Source organism: Pleurodeles waltl, chromosome 6, assembly GCF_031143425.1.
Source record: "Pleurodeles waltl isolate 20211129_DDA chromosome 6, aPleWal1.hap1.20221129, whole genome shotgun sequence".
Taxonomy (NCBI): domain Eukaryota; kingdom Metazoa; phylum Chordata; class Amphibia; order Caudata; family Salamandridae; genus Pleurodeles; species Pleurodeles waltl.
In genome coordinates this window covers 1,557,690,650-1,557,697,895 of record NC_090445.1, presented here as the reverse complement: position 1 = coordinate 1,557,697,895, position 7,246 = coordinate 1,557,690,650, and positions in this window count along the sequence as shown.

Below are 7,246 nucleotides of genomic sequence, written 5' to 3'. Positions count from 1 at the left end.
CCAAAGAGTGAAATTAGCTATGTAAAGCGCTCGACTTCTGCCAAGCGAGATCGCGCTCGTAAATTAGAGAAAAATAAGTCCACTAGCCCGATGGAAAACAGCGAGCCTTGCATGTTTTCTGTACTTGGTCGCTGCGCTCGAGGAGGGCTAGCCACCGGAAAAGGCATGACGTATGCGTGCCTTCGACTAATGAAAGCAAGCAGATTTTATTAGGCAAGCCCACGAACCAATAAAAAACACTGACGTGAAGTTGACAGGGCTCCGAGCCCTTTTCTAAATACAAAAGCGTCTTGCTGCGATACGCATGCGCGAGCGCATGCAACACAGGCTCGACCCTAAACACAATTATAAAAATCACGGTGTGAGGAGGGGACGGGGCCTCGTGAGGAGACCTACGTAAGAGGCACTCCTAACCCATCACCCATCAAATTCATCCCTCCAAACAAACAAACAAAAAAGCTGAGATTGCTGCCGACATCCTGGAGTATTTTCACGCCCCTGAATGGACATCGGCTGTTCAGAGGATCAAAAGACAGCTGGAAACACACCGTGTGCACAGGTTTCCAGCTGTCTTCCATGTGATATTGGCGCCTCACATGGTAACTATGTGAAGTGAGCTAATCTTGTGTCAAACATAGTGGCAGTGTGTGAGTTGTCATGCCTGCAAGATAAATTTGCGCCCAACTCAGTATGTGAAATCTAACACAGGAAGTGATTTCAAAATTACAGCAGGACTCAGAACGAACTTACTAAAAGGTGACTGCTGCTTCAGCCTATGACTAGTGTAAGTGTAAGGTAAATGAAGCATTGAAAAAGCCAGTAAGTCTTGCTTACGGACCCATTGATTTTTGCCAAAGGTTCCAGACATGCTGATCATCATCCTTAATGTTGTGCATCATGGCATTAAAAAAGCCTAATAACGCTAGTAGGGACGTCATTTTGTAAGAGCACACACCAAGCCTGCGCAAGCCTACAAATTAGGTGTTTTTTTCTTTTTATTTATCAATCTGAGTCGAATTGATAAACGAGAAAGATTTTTAAAAAAAGTAGTGAGTGTGGGAGGCAGCAACAATGAGCGGAAGAAGGCTGGGTGGAAATTACTGAGGGCTGGGAAAGCAACGGGGGGGACGGAGTGACGAAATGCAGGGTATTGCTGGGGGTGAGCAACACATAGAACATGGTGAGTGAAAGCTACACAGACAGCTCAGGTGGGATAAAGGAACACAAAGGGCATGAGTAAGGGTAAGCAAATGGAGAGAGGGGAAGGTGGGCCGAGCAGATGAGAGAGAGAACACAATGTGCTGCATGGGAGAAGCTGACAGGCAAAGAGTAATGTGTGGGGATTAGCACATGAGAGTACCACAAAAAAGTGTAGTGGAGTTGTATACAGGCATCAGAAGAGCAACATGAGTGAGTGGGGGAGAGGGAGAGAAGTACACAAAGTTAACAGGTGGAAAACTCAAGCACTCTTTTAGACTGCTAAAACAAAAAGAAAAAAATAGCACCTGAAGAGGGAGCAGGGGAAGGGCACAAGTAATGAGTCCATGCTCCAGGGAAGGGACAAACACAAAAAGAGGAAGGAAAACTCACACACGCCACCGAATGAGAAGCAAGCAATTGAAAGTGACAATGAAGCCAACCAATGATACGCAACACCAGGCTCTAAACCCACTGTAAGCTAACAAGAGTTTAGCAACAAACAGTGCAAGCCTGGTCTAGTAAGAGGAACCTACAAAGACAGAAAAGAAAGCTGTGTCTTACTAAAGTACATGGTTCTGAAATTGCACTCCATTTGCCAAGTACTGGGTAATTTCCTTACCTGGGCACAGACAGAAGGTTTAGCTGGTGGAGGACCTCTTTGAGAGGGAAAGTAGAATGAGTGGTGAAATGACATAAAATAGTTTACATGGTGAATTCTCCCAGTGGTGGTGCCCCTTTGAGTTGGTAGTCTTGCAACATAACCCATGTGACTGATAACTGTGTCATGGGTTAATTCTGCGGGTGGAGCAGTGTTTTGTTCCCACAGCTCTTCACCTAACATGAGTCAGCTATGGCAAAGACATCTTGTATTCTTAGCTTCAAATGATCGCTGCTTGTGCTCTTGAGTGAGTGTCATTCTTGGCAGTGTGGGGTTAGTGACACAGATTGGTTGTGTTAGAGACTGTGTAGTCCCAATTCTCTGCTGTCTGCTTGTAACTGTAGCAGATCTATCATCTCCATGCTCTATTTCTCTCAATTTCTAGCCTCTCTACTTTGTGTGTTGTGCATGGCATTTGTCAGCCTTATGTGGCACTGTATCAGAATCGCCTTACTCCCACGACTCGACTCTGTCCTATTGAAGTCCCTCTCCTGGTGTTAGTGTTTGTCCTCAGCACTCTGAATGAGAAAGGAACAAGGGCTGGCCCTTCCTGGGCCTGAACTCTGATGGATGCTTTGACTTCAGACTTCAGCACTGGAGTAAGAGACAAGTGGAAACTGGGGAAACATAGGCCACGGCAGCTACCCGCAGAGGAGGGGGGGGCAAACTCCATGGGGCCTTCTCAGCACAGTACTATGGCCTGAGTGCTCCTGACTGAGTCCGGAGGGGGGCTCTTAGATGTACCTTATAGGAGGGCCCATCAGGTTTTGTGAGTGGAGTGAGGAGAAGGAGACAGTGGGTTCATCAAACCCTCTTGCGTGGCAGGTGGCAATCCTTAGCACGCATATGAAGATTCATTTATGTATAATGCAAGGCACATGGCAGTGCAGCAACCAAAGTTGCTGCACAGCTTGTGCCACGAGAGAGGAGGGCTACTGCTGTCTTCCCCAGAACAGGAACACTTTAGGCTGTCATGCGCCATGATTGCGGCATTGCACCATAGTGCAAATGTGTGCGCATGTTATCTAGCATATGTTGTTTGCAAAATACGGTGCTTAAACACACTCTAAAACTTTTCCCATATTGCATGTGTGATGTACAGTGCAATCAGTGCTTGAATTGAGCCTGTATATTCAGGTGGGTCCCATGGGTACTCATTTTTTGTTAATACCACTTATTTTTCCTCATCACACCCAGAGCAAGTGAAAGACAAAGGGGGAAGAAGGAAGAGAAAGATGGAAAAACAGTGGCAAACTGTTACAAGGGATGACACAGAACCTCAATGCATGAGATAAGGGGGAGAAAGAATGGTGGTTGATGAAATAGGCAGGAGGAGGAATCAAGACTGCTCAGTCTTGGCATTCGGCACCCTCAACATTCAATGGTGTTAGCTCGGGCTTTTGAGCGAAGCTTTCGGTCTGACATGTATTCAAATTATGCACTGCATGCAGCATGCAATGTGTGAAAATTTAGGAAAAATAAATGAATTTCTCCATGATAGCAGCTTCGTCTGTTAGTGTATAGGGCTCTGTGTCGAAAACCATGAGAGGGAATGCCCATGTACCACCCATGACATGCTCCTTCGTGCAAAGTAACATGAAGTTGTGTAAAGCTCTATTTGAACTACTTTTTGACCTACTTTTTAGCCCTACTTTCCAGCGCAAAATAAGCTTTGCCCTAGAAACTAAAACAAACACCTTCCACCAGTATGCCCCACTTTTTGTGATTTTGAACCAGTGCAAAGTGCTGATAAATCTGCCCCTCTTTGTTTCCATTAGCCGGGCCTAATTTGTCAGTGCGATCAATAAACAAAGGGATAGGGAGGATTATTGGTCCAATGTACAGCCTCCCAGTAGCTACGTAAATAAAGATAATACACTGTTCCAGTTGAAGAAGGAAAGGATACTAGGTAGGGAGTCCTAATCTTTAGGAGCAAAAACCTCACACACCCAAGAGGGTGTCATGCTTCATCATCGGAGTTGCTCCTCGTCAGACTGGCACTGCAATGTCTGACGGGCACCACCCCAAATGGGGGGGCTCTTTGCCGGAGATCTTAATAGATGATGCCACACCCCTACATAAGAGCGTGAAGGGAGGAGATCAAAGAGAAGTGAAAAGTGATTTAAGATTGACTCTCTAAAATCAGAAAAAATTATCTATTTAATAGTCTATCCAGAAGTCAGAGGCCAAGATTAAAAATAGTGAGAGTGAAACAGAGGCAATGGTCAATCACTCTGTGAAGGAAAAAAGAGGGCGGGGAATTTCCATGCCATCCCTCATCAGGGTCAACATGTTTCGTGTCGCTGGTGGCCCAAAATGGGTCAGGTGACGCTTCTTCAGGACCAATTAGCTGTATGTATCTCCTAATCCTAAATACCATGGATGATTACACACTGAAATTGTCAGTACCAGAGTATCCAGTCACTTACACTAGTATGTAGAGGAAATACTATTCCTATCTGTCGCCCGTCCCCGTTTTAGGAACGTGCTACATGGGATAACTCGGACCAGTCATCAGGTTCACAATTTGTACTAGTATGTAGAGGAAATACTATTCCTATCTGTCGCCCGTCCCCGTTTCAGGAACGTGCTACATTGGACAGCTCGGACCAGTCATCAGGTTCACAATTTGTTAGTTGTTGGTGCTCCTGGCTGCCAGCAACCTACCCGGGTCCGCGTCTCCCGTCAGTGCTCCAGGACTGGCTCTAAACCTCTGTGGTGTCTACTTTGGTAAAGTCCAAGGGCCAGATGTAATAACCATTTTGCATGGTGCAAACTGCGAAAATCGCAGTTTGCGCCATGCAAAACGGCCATCGCTATTCCTATTTGCGACTCGTACCGCGATGCAGAATTGCTTTGTGACCGCGAATGCGGTCGCAAAGCAATTCGCAGTTGGCACCCACTTGAAGTGGGTGCTAACTCATTCACAGAAGGAAAGGGGTCCCTATGGGACCCCTTCCCCTTTGTGAATGTCGCTGTAAATGTTTTTTCAGAGCAGGCAGTGGTCCAATGGACCACTGCCTGCTCTGAAAAAACGCAACCAAATGGTTTCATTTTTTTTTTGTATTGCAACTAGTTTTCCTTTAAGGAAAACGGGCTGCAATACAGAAGAAAAAAAAACTGCTTTATTGAAAAAGCAGTCACAGACTTGGAGGTCTGCTGTCTCCAGCAGGCCACCATCCCTGTGAGTGCAGGTAATCTCAAGGGGGTCGCAAATTGCGACCCACCGCATTAATATTAATGAGGTGGGTCTTTGTGACCCCCTTGAAATTCGCAGAAGGTGTCTGAGACACCATTCTGCATACGGTTTTGCGAATCGGAAATTGCGAGTCGCACCGACTCACAATTTCCGATTCGCAAAATCGCATTTTGCTACATCTGGCCCCAAGTTCACTAAATTGACCAAGACCATGGTCGACCAGAGTTTGTGGCCACACTGAGACCACATTAGAGACTAGGGGGGTCATTCTAAGTCTGGCGGGCGGCGGAGGCCGCCCGCCAGACTTCCCCCTCCGAAATACCGCTCCGCGGTCGAAAGACCGCGGAGGGTATTCTAAGTTTTTCCCTGGGCTGGCGGGCGGTCGCCAAAAGACCGCCCGCCAGCCCAGGGAAAAACTCCCTTCCCACAAGGATGCCGGCTCGTAATCGAGCCGGCGGAGTGGGAAGGTGCGACGGGTGCTGTTGCACCCGTCGCGTATTTCACTGTCTGCCAAGCAGACAGTGAAATACTTGTAGGGGCCCTCTTACGGGGGCCCCTGCAGTGCCCATGCCAGTGGCATGGGCACTGCAGGGGCCCCCAGGGGCCCCGCGACCCCCCCTACCGCCATCCGGTTCCCGGCGGGCGGACCGCCGGGAACTGGATGGCGGTAGGGGGGGTCGGAATCCCCTCGGCGGCGCAGCTAGCTGCGCCGCCTTGGAGGATTCAATAGGGCGGCGGTACACTGGCGGGAGACCGCCAGTGTTGCCGGTCTGACCGCGGCTTTACCGCCGCGGTCAGAATGCCCTGCGGGGCACCGGCGGCCTGTCGGCGGTGCTCCCGCCGACCCTGGCCCCGGCGGTCTTAGACCGCCGGGGTCAGAATCACCCCCTAGGTCTATGGTGGAAAGCAAGGAACTCTACCAGTTTAAGTCTAGAACTATTGGGAAGACAAATCAAAACACCATGCCATCGCCTAGTACCTCTTAAAAACGACTATGTGAACATAAAAAAAAACATTATACAGAAACACAAAATGTAGAAAATAAAATAATGAAAAGTGAAAATGAAAACGTTTTATTTTCAAAGATAATGAAGAAAAACCTTTAAATGCCAGATACATATTTATTTATTTCGTAACGCTTTCAGCGTTGTAGAGCCATGGTTAGGATAATGGTTACAGATGTTTCAAAGGGTTAGCATTAGAGTTATGTTATAGCTATGTTAAAGTTCCAGTTGTGCCAAGAGTTAGGTTTGTGGCTTGGTCAAAGGTTGTATTTAGGGTTTGAGTTAAGGTACAGGGAGATGTTGGAATAGATTTAAGGTACGGATGTGTTTCATGTTTGATGGTAGGGTTTGGATTGTTCTTAAAATGACTGGGTGCTGGATAGGGTACTGGCTACTATCAGGGTAAGGGATGTGTTTACTGCGTCGGATATGTTTTGAAGAACTGTAAATATTTAGTGTAGGCTTGTTGCCAGTGATTGTGTTCTTCGTAATGGTTTCTTAATAAATATTTGGCCAACGTAAAATGCATTTTTCTTTTAAATGTTTTTTCATATTTTCACATGTGCAGTCTTTCAAATCTGTATTTTTCACTGTGCCAGAGATGCCCCACATGTGGAAATAAAACAATTATCTTTTGTTAGGACATTCCGCTGGTGGTGAGGTTCTTAGGGGCATATTTACAAGAAAGTGGTGCATCGGATGATGTGCCACTTTTCTTGCATGCCCCTACCACCACCTAACGACACCATGATTGTGCTGTATGTACAATACGGTGCACCATGGCAGTCTTTAGCACCGTAGTGTAAGAAATGTTAATGCTATTGAGGCACTTTGCTACACTAGCGTCACAAATGTTGATGCTAGTGAAATAAAGGACAGGGAGGCCATTGATTTCAATGGGTGCTTCATTTTAACGCCTGCTCTGAGCAGCATTAAAAATGATCGAAAAAATGGCGCAGTGAAATCTTGTAAATTTCACTGCGCCATGTTTTGGGCCTCCTAGCGGGGGGATGCCCTCCTTGCATACATTATAACTGGCACAGGCATAATGTGGCGCAAAGGGCTACAAAGTGCCGCAATGCATGCATTGCACCACTTTGTAAATATGGCGCGGGGAAAACGCCAATTTAGCGCTGCCGCAGCATAAAAAAAATAATGCTAAGGCGGCACTAGAGCGGCGCAAGG